This window comes from Pinus tabuliformis, chromosome J, assembly GCF_031772625.1.
Source record: "Pinus tabuliformis cultivar Carrire ecotype Pingquan chromosome J, CPIR1, whole genome shotgun sequence".
In the NCBI taxonomy this organism is placed as follows: Eukaryota; Viridiplantae; Streptophyta; class Pinopsida; order Pinales; family Pinaceae; genus Pinus; species Pinus tabuliformis.
This window is the reverse complement of record NC_142295.1, coordinates 1,105,689,207-1,105,710,015: the sequence shown is the minus strand read 5'-3', so window position 1 is coordinate 1,105,710,015 and position 20,809 is coordinate 1,105,689,207. Positions and strand designations below refer to the sequence as shown.

At 36.6% G+C, this 20,809-nt stretch overlaps 1 pseudogene across 1 annotated transcript; it reads right to left on the bottom strand.

Moving 5' to 3' along the window:
* Positions 1 to 11,679: 11,679 nt before the first annotated feature.
* On the bottom strand, positions 11,680 to 14,770 carry LOC149230911 (uncharacterized; annotated as a pseudogene). The gene is made up of 2 exons (XR_016248034.1): positions 12,449 to 14,770; positions 11,680 to 12,330 (listed from the first exon to the last, which is right to left on the bottom strand). The product of XR_016248034.1 is annotated as an uncharacterized LOC149230911 (transcript).
* Between the last annotated feature and the right edge of the window lie 6,039 nt (positions 14,771 to 20,809).

Genomic DNA, 20,809 nt, shown 5'->3' with positions numbered 1-20,809 from the left:
TACATGGTGAATCAATATTTCCTGAAAGTCTAAGACTTTGTGCTTAAATATATACCTAAACAAAGAGGCTATAGTTCTTCCAGTATGTTGCCACGTGTTGTTTCTACAACAAATACCCTCCAAAAATTTTCCTACAGTTGAATTTTGGAGCCTCCTTATGGTCGTGTCATATTTTGGTTACGTTGATCAAGTGTTCTAGTCCCTTTGTGGGAATTATAAGTGATGAATTACTTGCTTTCAGATGCCTAACTCATGATGTCTTCACAAGCATACTCTTTCTAAATATGCCTAGAAGTTCATGAGCCAAGCATTGTGAAACCCTTAAGAATAATCACTGTGTAGTTCCTGATGACGATGGATGTGTAATTCCTTATGACAATATCTACACAGCCCCTTGAGGATGATGATTGTGCATCTCTTGAATACAGTGCCTACGTAGTTCTTTAAATCAATTCTTGCACAATATATGGAGATACTGCATTTTGTAGTTCCCACAGACAATGAATGTACAATCTTGATGGATAGTGACAGTGTAAGGGCATCCTTTGCAGATGGTGATTGCACATCTTTTGCTGACAATGAGAATGTATTTCTACAAGTTATTCAATTCACTCTTTTCTCGTAGTTTAGGACATGCATAAAGCACACTCATTAATATCATCCCTAACTATATGTTTGTTCTCCCAATATACAGAGTCTAGTCCAAAGCTCATCATCATATCCATGTTTAGCTTTTGAGATCTATGCACTGCTGGAGTATAGGGAGAATTCCTTCACTCTTGGTTGCAAATGCTCGATCTTCTAAGTGAGTATCTCAATTATTTCTTTTATTTTTCAAGTGTCCTTTCACTTTATTTTTCTCTTAAATGTGTCAAGTTTTTTTAATCCTTTGCAAGAGTTTCATTTGGCCTACTTATATTCTTTCATGTGTCGTTTTCACCTTTGCGTACAGTACTACTTTCATCTTCTCTCACATATTTAAAGAGAACCATGACACACTTTATAGAGGCATCTCTAGCACTATTCCATTACACCAGTTGATGATATTTACCATTAGAATATGTGCTGGAAATTTTCCCCTCCCAGTGCACTTTTCAATTTCAGTCAACACTTGTATTTCCACTTGCATTTTAAGCATCGTAATCTTAAGTTTTAACTATCAAACTCATAAATAAGTGTTTCTTTTTTGTCATTTCAATCTATATGTATCATTATTGGCTATTGTATGTTTCTTTACCTTGTATCTATGCTATACATGTATTTGATCTCTATTTGGAACTAGCTTGAATGTCTTTCTCCCTCTTGTCCCACTGATCCCACACTTAGCCATTTTTTTATCTCTTCTTAGTCATCCTGTTAGGCACAAGTTATGAAATCTATAACCCTTAACTAGGAAATGAAAAATTCTCATTCATAAGCCCCATTGATGCAATATGTAACTTCTATACTTGTTCACTGAGACTTCACAGGGATAACTCCCATTATTGTGCAATGAGTACCTTCATAGTATATACATTGAACCCTTGATGTTTGTACTACCTCACTACACTAAGCCTTGGTCAGTGTTCACCTATATTTCACATTGAACACTTCTAGGTGACAGTAAGGAATTATTCATCCCCTTGCAATGGAAAACTGCGTAATGTGAAATATCTCTTCCTTTCATGGTTCAGTGAGCATCTTCTATGCATTGTGACTTAACCTTCTACTGCTTACCTCATCCAACTGTGCAATCCTCTGACCAAGTGAGCCTCTTACTATGCATTGCATAGTTCTAGTTGAAAATAAGCCCAAATTTAGGTCACTACAACCCTTAACTTCTCAATCCTTGGAGTCTTCTGCTCAATCACTACGTACTAAGTAGTTTCAGTGCCTAGTCTTACCATCACAAACATCTCACTGCGTAGTAAATTTTCCTTTCTTTCCTCCTACTATACTTTTTATAGTGCTAGTGGATAGTGGGGTCATCCCTTAGTCCCTATGAATCTAAACTATGCAATCTATGCCTCCTTTTCATTGAGCACTGCGCACTATGCATCCTCAGTCAGCAAGTTCATCACCTTGTCTCTTGGACTTTCCCACTACGCGGGACCTTGATAAGCCTTCCCTAATTGTACATTGCACAGTTTCATAGGATAATGTGGCCATACCTCAGTCCCTATAGTGTTGAATCGTGAAATCCCTAGTCTCTCTCTCAAAACCATTTCTGATTGCCTCTTCACAGTTAGTATATTGTATGAGAAAGCACAAATAAAATAGGTGATTATGGGATGAAAGTTGTCTTGGCATGAGTGAATTCATTTTCAGGTGATAGCATTTTACAATGGCAAGCTTATGTCAAAGGGTTACTGAGGAGAGGTCACAAGGAGGACACTTTCCAAGATGAGACACTGAGATGCTATCATGCAAGAGTAAAGGATTCTTAGACCAAGACAAAGAGATAGAAACTTAAGTTGAATTGGAAGGTTCCAATGCTTATCTAGACCCTTTGGAGGATGAATATGGAATACAAGGAAAGATCTGTCATGAAGAAGTAAAAGTCATAGAAGCAAATAAAAGAGCTTTTAATTAATACAATGAAGTCTTATCTCACCATCACCAAGTCATAGCTTCTCAAGGTGTCACCACAAAATTCATATGTGTCAATGTAATGTGCCACATCACTTGTGGAATGTAATTATAAAATTTCCAAAATGAGAAAATTTAAAATGTATGGAAGCCCAAGGGTCCCACATGGAATGTGAAAAGTCACTAGAAATTTATAGGGTCATGTAGAAGCTCAAAGGTCACATAGAAATTCAAAAAAGTCATAGTAGATGCTCAAGAGTCATGAGGGAGGTCAAGAGCCATGTGGGAGGTGGGAGGTGGAGAGTTGCCTCATTTGTTATAAATGCATGCTCATAGCTCAATAGGGAGGACTTTGGACTTTTCACCTTGGCTTCTCTAGTTTGGCACATAAGAGAAGATCATTCTTTGGAGGAGCAAGTAGTGACTTAATGTTCCACTATTGGGGCTAGTGTTGCATCGTTGTAATCGTGTATCTTGGAACATTCACTTAATATATGAAGCTCTCATAGTCAACACACTTTCATGCATATGTTTTGAATGATTGTAAGATTATTATTTCATTGTTTGCAGTGTATGTTTATGTTTACACATACTAATGAAAATGAACTTTTTCATTAACGTTGGTATGCATCCTGTTGAATGTGTGTTTTAACATTCTTTTATGATCAATGTTATCTTGTGAACCACTTTGCAAGTAAACTAATGATTCTTTCCATGCTATTGTGTGTCTATTTTAGGATAGTGCTATTACTTTTCTTCTAGAGGCTCACTCTCTCTTTCTCTTTTGTGAAAGTAACTTATATACATTTCTATTGTATGCCTTACAGTGTTAACTTACTTGCTTGTTTCAAATATTGTTTTAATGATATCTTATGTTGTCTAATTGCAACCAAGGAAAATTCCTAAGTATAATGGTGGTTGTGCCTGGATGGGGCTCCTATTCCAAATAATGTGAGGTCTAGTTGGGACTTCATACCAGGGAGACCCCCTTTGTTGGCAGATTTCCAACACCATCAAGGCATGGGTTGCCAAAGAACAATATTTCTTATAGGAACACAAAGTTTATAGGTCATTTTTGGAGAACTTATGGAGAAAATTAGGAACTAATCTCCATTATAGTTAGACACACCATGCATAGATGGATGGACAAACAAAGGTGTTAAACAACGTTTGAGAAATCTTTTGAGGACTTAGGTAATTGAAAATCCCAAATAGTAGGACCAAGGATTTGCACAAGTAGAATTTACTTATTATTATTCACCTAATAGAAGCATGTGGTTAAGTTCATTCCAAATTTTCAATCAAATCCATATTAGAGGAATTTATGAATTAAGGAATCTAAGAGAACAATAATTGAGAAGTGTTGATGGTGATATTTTATAGAAAATATGCATGAATTGTAGGAAAGAGTCAAACATTAGCTACAAGATAGCAACAACAAGTACAAATAGAAAGTAGACATGAGAAGGAGAGAACTACATTTTGAAGTTAGGGATTTAGTTATGGGATACATTTCAAAGGAAATATTTCCTATCGGGATATATAATGAACTAAGAATCAATAATATTGGGCCATGTAAAGTATTGAGTAAAATTTATTCAAATGCTTATGAAATTGAACTTCTAGAATCCAAATGCTTTTGGGATTTCACTAATTTTCATTGTTGCATATTTGTATCCCTATAAGGAACAGGATAAAATTGAAGCAAATGCACTTGAGAAAGTACAAACAGTTGAAAGGGAAATTCAACTACCTAAAGCAACACAAAAGGAAATTGAAGCAACGTTGGAAACATCTAGAGGTAAAGAACATTTGCAGTATTTGGTCAAGTGGGAGAATTAACCAGATGAAGATTCAAAATGGATGATAACAACAAAGCTAGATAAATATAGTAAAAATGTGGAAGATCTCATCGGTTAGAGCTCATGAATAAGTTCTTATTTCTCGAGGAGTTTATGTAGTATCTTCTCTTCTAACTAAGTCAACAATTTAACTCAAAATATCTTAGGATTTATGAGAGGGAGTTTGGTTTCTAATAGTCATTAAAATTCTAATTTTTATTATTTTCCTAATATGTAATATTTCTAGAAGGATTTGGTTTATTTTGAGGATTTCATGGATATATCTTATTCCACATGTATTAAGAAAAATAAGTTTAGTAGGATTGTTAGCAAAATCTAGAGAAGTTGGAAGTTTATATGGATATTTATAAACTTATAAGATTTGAATGAGATTTGTTAGCCAAATGGCCATGTTTTTAAAAAATAGCTTGCATGATCATTTAGGATAGGAGATAGAGAGGAGAGAACAGAGTGATAATTATAATGTGATGCATAAAGGAGTTGTTATGTTATTCTTTTGAATATTGTTAATGAAGTTGTAGGATTCGAATTGTTTCCTAGTCATAATTACATGTGTGTAAATCTTCTCTATGAAATTAATCTTTGCATTCATGGTATAGTGAAATTTAGGTGAAGAATATAATTTAGTTAAATTTTCATATCTTTTAGAGATTGTCAGCTAGACATAGGTTTCCCTATATCATAAGTTTTCTAAGCTAAGTTCCCATAACAAGTCATCATTGCTATGTGTTTATTTTCATTTGAAATCCTAGACACTCGATACCTGAAACATCAATTGACAAGAAGAAAATTTCTCATTTAACGTTATACTAATAACATGGAAAAACTAATATTTGGACGTTCATAAAAGGAAAGGGTGTTCTCGATCTCTCAAAACTTTGAGATCTAAAATCTTGGCACCCTGATAATCTAGTATCCCATCTCTTGATCCCCAATAAACAAGGTTCCAAGCACAAGGCTCTTGTATGGAGTTAAATCAAATGATTTTTTTTATAAGTTAGAATCCCTAATACCCTGACACCTGATATTTGATAGCCTTGGGCAATAGATTTCAAGTAACATTAATGGTCTATCTATCTGCATGCGAAAAATTCTGTCTACATAGAGTGTTGATATATTGATACATCAAGACTCAACATCTAGTGCCATTATCTCATAGAGAAATGTTTGTCATTTAGATTTTTGTCTATTAGGATAGAAATATATCAAGGAAAGTTTTGGTTTGACCTAATTGTTTATGCTTGATGGAATGACATCCCTATATGTATGATCAATAAGAATTAAAATATTTCTAGGAAGGTATTGATTTCTATGTGCATATGAAAAAGGGATGTGAGTGTTATGAATGAGCTCTAAGAAGAAAGAATTGAAGAAATGTTTTGGGAGGGAGAAATAATGAGTGAAAAAATATCTCATTTACATCAATATCCAATCACAATGAGGGACAAAAGAGATAGGGATTGACACTTAAAATATTGATATTGTGAGAAGCACATTTGAAGGGCAGGGTGTCCTTACAATGAAAGATATTTTTGTTTCTAGCCAGTTGTATTACCTAGCATAAGTGAAGGAGAAGATATTGGAAATATTTTGTGTCTTTTTTTTTATGCCATTTCCTTAAAGGTTCTTTTGTAGATTCTAATTACCATTAGTTCTTCAGCCTTGTTAGACCTTTAATTACTTTCCAAGCCTACGATAAGGAGGAAGCGTGAGAGAATGAAAAGGTTGTCAATAGCCAAAGTATTCTTTGAAAATGATGCATCAACCTAAGCTTTTGAAACTTCACAAAGTATTCTTTTACCTAGGCCTTTGAAGATTCTTATTTTTTTTTAATTTCCCAGGTTAAAGATATATTATTTAGGAGAAGCCATTTAATTTTTTTATTTTTTTTGTACGTTTGTATTTCCAAATAGATTTCCACCATTTGATTAGTGGAAGATTGTTTCTTTTTTAGGTCATTGCATTAGGTTTATATCCTCTCAAGGGTTTCAAGGACTAGTACCATAGCTAATCACCATTATTAATCACCAAGGACTAGAGCCATGGATTAGATCTATTTTTTTTAATCTTGGCCTTGAGCCATTGGAAATCACCTTTGACATAAAATTTAACCTTTAGGTGGAAAACATGGCATTTTAAATATATATCAAATGTCGTTACCATTACAAGTAAAATGTGGGTAGTGTAAATCTCCTTAAGCTCAATAAGACCTGAACATGTTGCCATAGACTTGGTGTAGATTTGCAACTTCTCATGAAGTTTTAATCAAAATCAAAAGACACCTATTGCACTGCTCCACGGAATTTGATTCACAATTTCGAACAAAAATACCAAACATGCAATAAGAAATCACACACATGCAAATATTGTTTTTACCAAGGAAAGAAAACTATTAAAATCCTCAATGCTTGCTTGCATTAATCTGATGAATAGAGATGTACACAACTTGCAAGTGCATAACCTATTTATTTTCTCACTAAGAAGCTTTGACCCAAACTTAGTCAATTTCAACATTTTCTAGAGCCTCTATTTTCTTGTGCAATTCCTGAGGAAATAGGCCCCTATTAACTAAGAATTACTTCCAAAATGCTTGCACAGTTCCTTAAGGTTGATGACCTGACCTCATGCAACAACTATACACTCAACTAGTTTACAATTGTTGTTTAACTGCCTTGGAAACTCCACCATAACTAGTAAACTCATATTTTTTGCATGCATGAGCCAATTACTAGTTGATTGATCAATTAACTAGATGATCTATGAGTTAGATTGATGTCCCGCTACTTAACTAACCACCAACTAGTTCTATTAATAGTTAGAACTAGTTTAATTGATTACAAAGGAAATTAACTCAACCTAGGATTCTAAAATTTAGGAAACACTACATACTACTTAACTTCATGCCCCTAACTCAAATTAACTGAGCTAACTGAGTGACAAGAGCCATCTCACCTCAATTAACTCCTCCAAGTTGTCTGCTAATGTGGAATTTCATATTTTCTCAATTTAATCAAGGAAAAATCAAATTGAGAACTTCTTGCTGCATTTTTCAACACTCCCTCTTGGCAAGAAAGGGATTATCAGCTACCCTTATCTCGCACCTATGAAATGTATTACATCCAACATCTCTCACTATTTTTATTTCAACTGCAACAACTACAAATGAGAAGCAAAAAAAAAACAAAACAACATTGAATCAATTCTGTCTGCAACTATCTACTAGGAAAATTGTGCTACTACTGAGCCTTCTGCTCTGTTGTCAACACTCCTTTGCACTCCTCAGTATTTGACTAACACCAATCCTCCTACTACTGAATATTATGGGCCCCTATAGCAAGGTAATGATCCATGAGGAGAATACCTCAATGGACCCTTCCCAAATTTTTGCAACTCTTGGACTAAGGATCTACATCACTCCACCTCACTCCTCGAGGTATAGCTACATGCAAGGAGAAATCTAATCTACTCATATTGTCGTTGCTACTGCTTGGTTGTTGCTTCCTCATTGTTGCTACAACTACTACAATAATGAGTCCGATCTCCCCATATCTTGAAGAACTAGCTTCCACAGGGTCGCTCCCTCTGAAACTAGACTCCCTCTGAGCCTCAATCTCCCTACGGGAAATATCTCTACTCCTCAATCTGCCAATATCAATGATTAGAACTCCTCTTTGTGTCGCTAAATATTGGCTCACTAATCTACCCACTAGTAGCCTTGTAGCCCCATTAAGAAGACTGCACAAGGGTCTTCTAGATCTTACCTCAACTAGGGATCCATAAATTTGCCTCCTAGTAGCTCATTAGTTCTTCAATGATCATTGTACATGAGGACTTCAAGGCTTGCTTGTAATGTGATTTTAGGGCTCTGATACCATGTAGAAATTATGGTATAGATTTGCAACTACTCACGAAGTTTTAATCAAAATCACAAGACATAATTCTTAAAATAGAAAAAATAAACAATGGCGAGAATAGAAAACAAATATACACAGATATTTTCCCCTGAATCCCAAAATCAGGACTACCAAATTTATTTTTCATTATGTTCTTTTCAATGTTACAATACATATATATACATGTTGAAGCATTCATAAACCCTGATCCATTAACCCTTGATTAGAACATAACCATATTTCCCTTAACCATATCTATAAAATGCCATGGGAATAAAACCATCATACCCAAAACCACGTGCAAAACCCATGCAGAAAATCATGGGTAGGTCTACCCACCATCTTTGGGTCTTCCCTCCATCCTTCGGTCCACATTAAATAATAATAATAAATCTCGAGGTACTGTCGAGACCTTGTGCAAGAGGGCTACTGCCCCCCTAGGACTAGCCATGGAAAGAATATAACACACATCGAACAACAATTCATTAGTTCTTCAATGATCATTGTACGTGAGGACTTCAAGGACTATTTTTCATGTGATTTTTGGGCCCTGATACCATGTAGAAATTATGATGTAGATTTGCGACTGCTCATGAAGTTTTAATCAAAATCATAAGACACAAACCTACTCTACTGCTTTGTAGAAGCTAATTCACAATTTAGAACAAAAATATCAAAATAAGAAATCACGCACATACAATAATATTTTTCCCATGGAAAGTAAACTGCTAAAAACCCCAATGCCTGCTTGATTTAATTTGATGAATATGGATGTATTACAATTTCTTTCCTCAACTAAGCACAACTTACAAATGCATAACCTATCTTTGTGCTCATTGAGAAGCTTTGACCCAGACTTAGCCAATTTCAACCTCTACTTGAGCCCCTATTTTCTTGCACAATTCCTGAGGAAGTAGGCCCCTATTAATTAGGAATTTCCTCCAAAGTGTTTGTGCAATTCCTCAGGGTTGATCATCTAACCTCATGCAATACTTGTACACTCAGCTGGTTTACAATTGCTGGTTAATTTCTTGGAAACTCCACCACAATTAGGAAACTCGTATCCTTTGCATGCATGAGACAATTATTAGTTGCTTGATCGGTTAACTAGATGATCTCTGAGTTAGACTAATGTCCCACTACTTGACTAGCTACCAGCTAGTTCTATTAACAATTAGAACTAGTTTAACTCATTACAATTGGAATTAACTCTACTTGGGCTCCTAAAACTTAGGAATCACTACATACAACTGAACTTCATGCCCCTAACTCGAATTAGCTGAGATAACTAAGTGACAAGAGACATGTCACCTCAGTTAACTCCTCCAGGTTGTCTGTTGATGTGGAATTTTGAATTTTCTCAATTTAATCAAGGCAAAATCAAATTGAGAAATTTTTGCTGCATTTTTCAACACTTGGATGAATTTGTCAGCATAATGATGGTCATGTAGAAGAGTTCTAAGAATTCTTTCATCTTATCCACTATTATTTTTGAGCCATCACAAAAATTGACTATGTCATTGATAAATAGTAAGTGTGTATTTGAAAGAACCATTTATTAAGGCTACCCTTAGTGCTTTGCTAAACCTTTTGTCAATAGGGAGGAATAGGAGGGGAGAATACATGCATCCATGCCAAATTCCTCTTTCAACATGGAAGAATGGTGATGTTGACCCATTAGTTAGAATTGAAAAATAAACCATGCTTATACAATCCATCAAACATGCTACAAAATGTAGAATGAAACCTAAGTGAATGAGAATGAGATGAATAAAAAGCTATCCAACTCTATTGAAATCCCTAGAGAGGTTCACTTTGAAAATCATGGAACTCATATTCTTTATTTTCATAGAGTCGAGACCTTCCTAGGCTACTCCTACAACTTCATTAGTTTTCCTAGCTTCGAGGAAGCCAAACTACTTAGGTGATACATGTATTAAAAGGATTCTTTCAATCCTTAAGAGATGATTTTTTATATGATTCTACAAATGTTATTGAAGAGTGAGATGGGAAAAAATATTTCATCGCAGGTTGAATTGTCTATCTTTTGTATAAGTTTGATCGGAGTTATATGAATGTTGTCGGTATTCTCCTAGATTTCCTTGAGGCCTCCACTACACCTATGATGTTTTTCTATGAAATTATAAAAACTAAGAAAAAATTCAATGGAAAGACCATCTAAACCATGATTCTTATCTTTTTGAAAGCTTTGGAGAATTATGAGTAACTCCTATTTTTGCACTTCTATCCTAAGATTTTATTTATATGCAAAGTGTATAAATTTATGAAAAGAACTAAAAAGTCTTATAATAAGACATATGGTTGCATCATCGTCCTTTTTAAAGAGAATTCAAAAGCATTTACCACTCTCATTAATGATGAAAAGTTTTTAATCCATAAACCATTTCTTTGACTATTTTCCAAATGGAGTTGATGAAAGAATTTGTCTGGTCAATGTCTCGCTCAAGCCATATCTCGTTACTCTTGAAGTGCCACTCTCTTTATCTATAAGCAACTTCCTATGTTTGTTCTCAAGTTGCCTTAACACTCCCTTCTAAAAGTCCACCAAGAAACTAAATCCTTCTAAAGATATCTTAGAGGATAAAGCTCCTATGTCTTAAAAGTTTCCTATCATCCATATCTCATATCTCATTTTTCTTAGGACGGTTCGATTGCTAATTGCATAGCCCTGCCCATTTTAGAATTAGTGGAACTAGAAAGTGTTGTTTCATTAAGAGAAATATTGAAAAGCACCCAACATCATTTATAATTTGAATGAATTCTTCTTCTTTGACACATTCCACCTTACAAGGAATGCGGTGGGCCACTTTAAAAAATCCTGGTCAATTTATCACAACCTGCATGTACATCATTGAATTAATAACAACTTGTACGAAGTTAAATTATATTATTTTAAATATAAATATTACAAAATTTATCAAATTATTACATTTTGTAACTAATAAATGACAATTTTATCTCTTCTTTCTTACTTTCATAATTCATTGTTAAACATAACCATTGCTAATTGGTAAAGGAGCAGAGTTTCAACTATACTAAATATTATTTATACTTAATATTCATTAAATAAAATCAAAATAATATGCCATACATTTTTAATGAAATCATATACTTTTATTAAAATTCAAATTTAATCGGTATAAAACAAAATACCATTACACATTACCAACTAATCTATTGTTAAAAAATATAACAAACTACAAGTTAATTATTTTTTAAACTATAAAAAATAAACAAAAGTTTATAACACTTTGAGTTAAATCTTAACCCGATGGTTAATTCCTGATCGATTATTCCGATTTCCACGATTTCAATGACTATAAGCTCCGCACTCCTCAACTTAATGGGCAACTTAAAAGTTCACGTGACACATCACACCAACACGAAAACCGCGAACGAGGTCCATGAAGCTATGGCCAATTGACCATGGCCAGCCCACGTAAGCCTGACAAATGTATCTCACCGAATATTTTGTTTTTACAGATTTCTTTTTTTCTATGGCGAATAGGCCAGTCGACCTGGTCATATACTTTTCACTTTTCCTCCTGATCATCACCAAGCAATTCCATGGCCGACTGTACCAGGGATGAGATAGGGAGGCGATGCCTACTCACTCCTACACTGCCGGAGAATGTACTGTAACTCTCCATTTCTGACGTTGTCTCCATAACGGCCTCCAAAGTCTCCTTCAACTCTATTATCATTTCCGTGGTCAAACTGCTTAATACTGCAAGCCTGTCTATCTTCATAACACTGATCAGAAGCTCGATGCTAAACCGTCTAATACTCGGAACCTCGTTCGATGGACGTGGGTGATTTCTGATAACCTTTACAAGTTCTGAAATCAGCGAACTTTTTGTTACACCGCTCGATTCTTCGAACACACGATCGAAATCAGATCTGGTTATGAACTTGAAGATCTGCGCAGCAAGTCCTATTGCTGCTTCCTGATGCTTGCCTCGTTGCTCCATCACAAACTTCAAAACCTGGCATAAAATATCACAAGAAATTAATCGATTGGATCAAATTGTTGAGAGATCGAACTGCAAGAGTTCACAAGACTATAATTTTAAAACGAAATTCTATTAATTGAATAAACTCCACCTGCGCCGCGATTTTCCTCAATTCCACATAATCTGCCTCTGCATATGCGCACAAATTCCGAAGAATTCTTGCTACATGAAAACCCTGAACTGAGTCGTCTAGCACAGAGATCAGTCTGGTGATCAAATTTGGTTGATCCCGCAGCTTAATGCTCATCATTCTTCGGCAGTTTTGTTTGTTTTCGAGTGAAAGCAGAGCCAGGGCTTCCCCTGCGTTAGTCACGAGCTCCTTCGTTTCATCCTCGCCCGATCCACTTATTATATTATTATTAATCCTCTCCATGTAAAACACAGAGAGAAGACTACGGAAAACTCCCCCAGTGCCGCTGATGATCTCTCGGCCCTCGTCTTCGAGAGCAAGATCCGTCAATATGTCGAAGACGATGCGTCGTTATTTCTCTGTAATGAATAACCTCTCTTAGATTGCTTATGGCGAAGACTATCTCCGAGATCCCTTTTTTAAGGCCTTCCTTGTCGAGCCTGTACTGCTTGCCAGCATTCCCATGAGCTGCAGAACGAGCTTTGCCGTCTTGATTCCGGATTAGGGCGCGTTGGGGTTTAATTCTGTGAGCCCTATAATTTTAGGAAGTAGCCCTCTGCTGCTTCCTATCTTAGCGCAGTTGTCGTGCTCGTTGGCCAGGTTTTTCAATATCTTCAACCCCAGAAGACTAAAAACAGAGTAATCGTATGCATTCCCGTAAAACCTCGAATGGATTTCAATCTGTTTACTATCGTAAAGCAAAGATGCTATAGATTCCATGGACCCAGCGATGGCCGTCACTCGAATGCGATTCTGGTTTTTCTTGACCAATTTCGAGATGATCTCTGCAGCCGCTCTTCGAATCTCCTGCTCGTGATGGTTCCTCCAATTCAGTATCTCGATCAGCCTCTCCACCACATCTCGCGTGGTTCCGATCGCCTGCAAAGTCTCCTCTGCAAACTGATCTTTATTGGCAAGAACGGACAGGACTCGAGCCCCCGTCAGTTGTAAATCAACAGCGCTGGACTGCAGCAGCTCCATGCTGTATGATACAAATTCCATCTTCAACCCATCGAAAACGCTTCCATTGACGCACCGAGAATATGTATCATAGAAAAAGCGTCGAACTGTGCGGAGCTCTGAACGACTGAAGCCGTATTCTGCGTTGACCTCTGACAGCAATTTTCGTGCAATGATCTTCCATTGCCAGTAGGCCTTCTCAAGAAGGAACAGAAGCGCTTCGGCTAGGGCAAGGCCATAAAAAATATTGAGAGCGGATTTCCGATTTTTGGTATCCCTACCTGAATCTAGGCCGAAGTCTTGCCTGGCTAGCCGATAGAGGGACAAGACAACGCATGTCAAAGCCGACACCAATTGAAGCCAGAAAAGCATCTGGCTGGCGTTTTGGGATATGGACAAACCTCCGGTATAAGGCACCAATTGAACCTTAGACGTCGACCAAGTCCTCTTCAATAAACCACCATTATCGACACCAGAAATTACTTCCGGAACGTTGATGTTTGGTTTTTGGGTATTTTTATATCTAAACCATATGCAGATTCGTCTTAAGATAGAGTTGCTGCCATTAATATAAAACCTGCGATTCAGCCGCTTAGCACTGTCTCTGAGTGTCGCCACGGATATTAGCGTCGTCTCGTGTTGCCACTCGAGCTCTTGGCTTCGGCTGAAGATGCGAGCACCTTCTGTCAACAATATTAAGCTCACGAACCAGAAGTCTACCTTTCCTAAAGTTACTGCGAAGCCTCCGAGGAGGACGACAGTCGCCCAGACGAAGGCCAAGGTTCCGAGCCCGCTGGCGGCCTTCTCCAGAATAGCAAGCCTGAAGGCAAGCAGAGTAATTTTCTTCTCGGGAGCTGCGGCTTTTTCTCTGCGACTCCGGGACTCTCGAGATTCTATTGGCTCCATCTGCGGTTCGAATGGAGAACCCGGTTTACGACCTTCAGGTTCGGCTAGTGAGATAGGCATTACATCTACTCGGAAGCTCGGTGATTCTATCTCAGCATTCTTTTCTGTGGCAAGACCAGCATCTCTAACCGGTGATGGCATTGAGCAGGATCGGCAGTCGGACCTTTATTCAGATATCCAAAATGTCTGCAAAAATGTTTCATCCATCTGCTACAATTGGTAACAACCAATCATGAATATAGAATATCTCGGCCTATTCATTACTGATACAGCACTTTCCTGGAGGCCGGCGCGGGACGAGACTCCTTCTGGTCCATTGCCTGCTACAATGGTATTGGTATTATTGGTATGGGCCAGAGTTGGACGGATATTGGTCAGTGATCAGCGTATTTTATCTTATTTTATCAGATTTCGTACTGAGAATCGAATCTTATCATCGGTTCCATTCAGTACAAGACACAACAGATTACAGGGATAGTTTTGGGAATTTCCTTGGTGGGGCCACAGACTCACAGAAGCTTTTAGCCATACGAGAGTTGTTGACAGCACGATCGTTGAACAATTCAATAATTTTATAGTTGTTTTATGCTAGTTGGTCTCATCATTTTTCGGTGTATTGAAGTTGTTTGTAGTCCACTAGCTGTTTGACACCTTCTACAGGTTTATTTTTATAATTTTCACTTTTCAAATTACGTTGAATATAACTTACTACTTTTTCTGTACATTCTAAGGGTGTAAAGAAAATAGCAAAGTGTGAAAATAAAAAAATCAGAATAATTTAATTTGGAATTGTTATGTTCTCATCAACCACCATCTACTCAGTTAAATTTTGAAGTGGAACAAGAAAGGGTGACAAAATCATAATAATTTGATTTGGAATTGTTATCTTCTCATCAACCACCATCTACTCAGTTAAATACTCAGTTAAATATTGAAGTAGAACAAGAAATGGTGACATGTACTACCTTGACATGTCCAATTATAGAGTAGAGCAAGATTATTGCATTTCATAGTTACGCATTATGCACGTTATATTGATGGTGGCTAGAGGCTAGACAAGGGACTGATCAATTTTACATGTCTTTACAATTTCATATAAGAAATACAAGAACTTTACAACTTCATATATATATATATATATATATATGTCAATTTCTCTCTCATTATACAAATCCAAAGAATCGTGGATAAGGGCTATCCAAGGTGTATCCCACTCATCATACAAATTGAAAATGGTGTGAATTAAATTGAAAATTTGTGTTCGGAAGAGTCTATAAATACTAACTATGGATAAGGGCTATTCAAGGTGTATCCAGTCATCATACCAATTGAAAAATGTGCGTATTAAATTGAAAATTTGTGTTTGAAAGAGTCTATAAAGACTACCTAAGGAGTTTGGTCTCCCATGGGGATGTGAAGGACTTGGTCTCAATAATAAATAATTTAGAATTTTAACACACTGAATAATAAGTAGAGTTTAAATTTGAAAGCCAACAAGTGCATATTAATGTGCGTTTAATATAAAAATAATAATTAAAATTAAAATAAAGTGAGGAAAAACATTCATACAAGACAATTAAAAAGGTGTAACCCAAATGATATATTATGGAAGTGATGGGTGAGAAAACTTCGTGCTAGTTCGTGCGCTGGTTAACATACCGACCTCCATAGGCAGATGATGCCCTTTTCAGAAGCTTTTTTCCACCCTTTGAACGCTAAGCTATCTCTCTTAACCACAGCTACTTATCGCGCTTTCTTTTCATTTGGTGCTTCAGACCTTTCAGAGCCTTTTTACAACCGAGTCTTCGTCCCACCTCTCGCAAGTATTGGTGTAGGTGCAATCCAAATGGCATATGACAAGTGATAATGGATATTCGTTTATCCAACTATAATAAATCAATATAAACTAATAAATCAATATAAACTAGTGTGAGTTAAATCATAAATCAAGACCATAAGTATTATTGGCCAAGAGGAGTTTACTTTTTTGCGTCGACTACAACATAGTAAGTTCAATTGTAATCAATATATTTGTAATAATTAATATAGATGTGTTCCATCTATAAATTTAAAGATCCATCCTAATATCGAATTTATCAAGCGCTAAGAGGGATCAAATCTCTTGAGATGCAAACCTATTTTTTGAGTGCAAAACTTGAGGAAAGGTTTGCACCTCGAGAGATTTGATCCCTCTGGGCTCTTGATAGATCCGTTGTTAAAATGGAACTAGGTTGGTTCAAACCATTGTTGGTGGAAGTCCTCAATACAATCTAAAATGTCACATGGAAGGTGGCTCAAGTCAATGGAGCTATACTCGATGTTGGAAAATTGTTGTGTAGTCTATCGTGTGGTTTCCCAAAAATAAATGTTTTATTAGCGCAATCAAAGACGTTAGAAACATGGGCTACATCTCTTTGGTGGTGATGATCATCATTTGTCCAAAGTTCATTTCAGGATATTGATTGAAATCACAATAGTAAGGGATGGAATGATTTATTTAATGAATTATTTTAGTGTTTTACGATAGTTTGCACATTGTAAAACACAGACTCCCATCGTCATTCGCATGCACAGAAATTTTAAATTTTGATTTATGTTCCGTAAGATTAAATCCCAAGATTATCTATTAAACCAACCTAGGTCCATCTTAACACCGGATCTATCAAGCGCCGAGAGCGATCAAATCTCTCAAGGTGCAAACCTATTTTTTGAGTGCAAAACTTGAGGAAATGTTTGCACCTCAAGAGATTTGACACCTCTCGGTGCTTGATAGAGTTGGTGTTAAGATGGATCTAGGCTGGTTTCAGTCGTGTGAAGTCATACAAATTTGTTGAACATCTAATTATTTTGATCATTTTAAATATGCTAAATATGTATAAGATTACTTTGGTCAATTTAATTTAAAATTTCCTTAGTTACCTCAGTTTGTTGAGATGAGAGAGATTGTTAGTAACTTGAATGATGAAAAATGATGAAATAAAAGTTTTGAGTAAAAATTGTCAATGTAACAATTTTGATTGATAGAAAATGTGAATAATAAGAATATAGTCAATTACAAACAATCTTCATTGGGATCAATCTGAAACTATTTTCCCCTCTTGTCACACCTATTATTTTTTCCATTTTCTCATATCGATCATATGAAAAAGAGTAGTTGGAATCATAGACTATTCAAATATTTAACTCGAGCTACTGTAGTAAACAACATACCTTGTCTCTATTGCTCTCCAATATTAATAGTAGTTTTCTCCAAAGGCAATCATTGTGACCTATGGAGTGTTAAACCCCAAATAATTTTTAATGGTAGTTATTTTCTGTTACCACATTTGAATGCAAAATAATTAACAATGTCGAATGATGGAAAATGTGAATAATAAGAATGTAGCCAATTATAAATAGTTTATAGTTTCAAGAAGCAAACAATTCAGGTAAGAAAACATTTTATTTAGGATGAAAATTCAAGTATTGTATTTATCGTTGAATTACTCTAACACATAAGTCAATGCATGTCATGAATAGTTTTTATGTGCTTACACAGGGAGAGTGTGTATGTTTTGGGGGTGAGAAGGAGAGACAAGGGGATATGATAACACCCTCCTCCCACATCTACCCAAGCAACTGGCCAGCCGGGGTAAACATGCGACAAGAGGTCAGTATGATAAGATTCAACCTCCTTGGTGACTTTAAGGAAATGGAATCAACGGAACATCACATACAGTCATCCAACATCACCCAAATAACCTTTAGGAGACAAGTTAGCTACTTAGACTGTATGTCCCTGAGTCCTACTATTGTTTGGGAAACTTAGGACAGGGTGATGCTCCCTGGACATTTCCCAGGCGAGTTAGTCTCAGGACCAACGCTCCCGAGACACTAGCAAGGTGATTTATAATGCTTCCTAGACAATTCCTAGGCGAGTTAGTCTCAAATTAACGCTATGTTTTGATAGCATTTAGGGATTTGAACCACCTTTTTCAGCCCAGAGCCCGGGACACTGCCCAAAATGGAATGATCACTTAGAACTAGTAAGGTTGCAAAGAAACAAGCATGCAAAAGCAATAAGATGAACAAGATCATAACCAGACCCCTACTAGCCATGGCAGGCATTTTGTCAAACATATCATTAACAGGTAACCTACAGGTGTAAATAACATAATTGAGTTTAGGGATCTCATACTTATCTGAGAATCACTATGAACCATTGTTCCCACCATGCCATTTTCTACATTATCCTCCATTAACTAATAAACACATTATCCATTCATATACAAGTAAAAACATGTTGAGGTCCATACATAGTTGTTGTCATAAAATGTGCATATAACCAGCATAATAGGAATAGAAATACAATAAACATATCAACCATCAAATCCATAAATACATAAGTACATTTACACATGAAAATCAAGGGAATTGATTTCTCATTAATGAATGCAATGAACCAACCGGAGATGGGACTACCATGTTCCACCCAACTGTAGAATGGTTGAGCCAAATCTCTCTTCAGCCATTCACCCTCGTGCCATATTCCAAGCATGAATGTGGGATCTCATAGAACACATCAATCAAAACTCATCTAGGGCTTCCAAAGGCCATCCACCTCAACCCATCAAACAGTGATTCCACCTCATGGTTGGACATCACCAAAAACCATCATCAAATTGGTCTCCATCCAAGCCTTCCAGGGCTTCCAGAGTGTTTGTCCAACCAAGGCTTCCAGAACTAGTAACTCAACCCACAACTTATATAGGGCTTCTAGAGCGTTTGTCCAACTAAGGCTTCTAGAACTAGTAACTCAACCCACTAAGAGCTTCCAGAGCATTTTTCCAACCAGGGCTTCCAGGACTAGTAACTCAACCCAAGTTGTTACAGGGCTTCCAGAGCATTTGTTCAACGAGGGTTTCTAGGACTAATAACTCAACCCAAGCTAAGGAAACATGAGAACCAACCAAACAAAGCAATGAAAGTAAACCCACAATCACCATGGCTATCTAGGAAATGGCAAGGCTAGGAAATCCATTGTCAATCCCATCCATCCTCCATGCTAATGACAGATCATAACTAGGAAACCACATGCATGTGCCATGCATGCCAAAACTAGTGAAGAAATCATACATGCAACTCAATACCTGCAAGAAAATTTGATGTAGTTGCTAATGTCGATGCCTTCCTATGCTTCCCTACTCTTCCTTTACCTTCTTTATCCAAGAATCCAAATATGCCACACCCTCCAAGAGTGCTCCAAGAAAAACTTTAAGTATCCAAGAGTATGAGAGAGAGAGAGAATAATGGGAGAGCTCCAAATCTGAACTGACCAAGCCTTTCCAACTGATCCTCAGAAGCCTTTTTATTAATGAAACCTATATTTTATTTATTTTCCATTATTTTCCTTCAATTTCCTCCTCACATGCAACCTGTGACCTTTCACCTTCCTTTTCTCCTAATTTCCATTATTTTCATAAATAATTATGCCAAACTACCTTTTTTCCTCTTTAATGCCTTAGCCATTGCCTTTGCCAATCTCCTTATCCATAAACAACCAAATGAACACACACTAAGATGTCCTACCCACCATTGAGCTTGGAATACGTGTCCCATCATCTGCGGTATTTATATATTTTTACATGGAATTTTCACCAGGGCTGTTACAAAAGCCTCCCCCTTGGGATAACATTGTCCTCGGTGTTCAATGACACCTATAACCAACATGAATGCTGAAAATAGAACATACTACCTATGGATCTTTATAACACAACCCATTGCAGTATTTACAATGGATGACCCGCTCAAAAGAAAAACATCATGACAACATGACCAGATAAAACCATATTGTATATTGGAGCTTTATAACATAGCTCATTATAGTATTTACAATAACCACATATACATATACACATATGCACATTTTCTTAACCATCAAATAAAATATACGATGCTTGTATCAATCAACAAGGGAATCCATAGGCTCACACCTCCACCCTCAAAGTAATACCAGGATTCACCTCCTTCCCAGGAAGTCCAGAATCCACTATAAAGTCAAATATGCATCCAATGTCCAACATTATAATCCTAGGCCACTTGTGCTCTCAATGAATAGATACCAGCTCATTGTTCTAGGGCGTACTCCCAATGTGTGTCTAATTCCATCTGGCAATGCTAATGACCAAAACAAATCCATCTGTGACCTTTCCTTCTCTGCTACACAGTCCCTCAGGAATTTGGTCACCCCTTCTATGCAGTCACTCACCTTACAAGTTCCACTAGCACCCCAATCCCAGGAAGTCCATCCCTTGGCAAGGCTTCCTCGCATCAGAAGATACAAAAACCAAGGCATATCCCTACCTTAAAACCATCATATTGTTCATAGCATGCTCATGGAAATCAATGGACACAATTGGGTACCAGTGTCCCACAATGGCCTTGCTTCTGAAGTGATCTACTAGCATACTGTTGCAT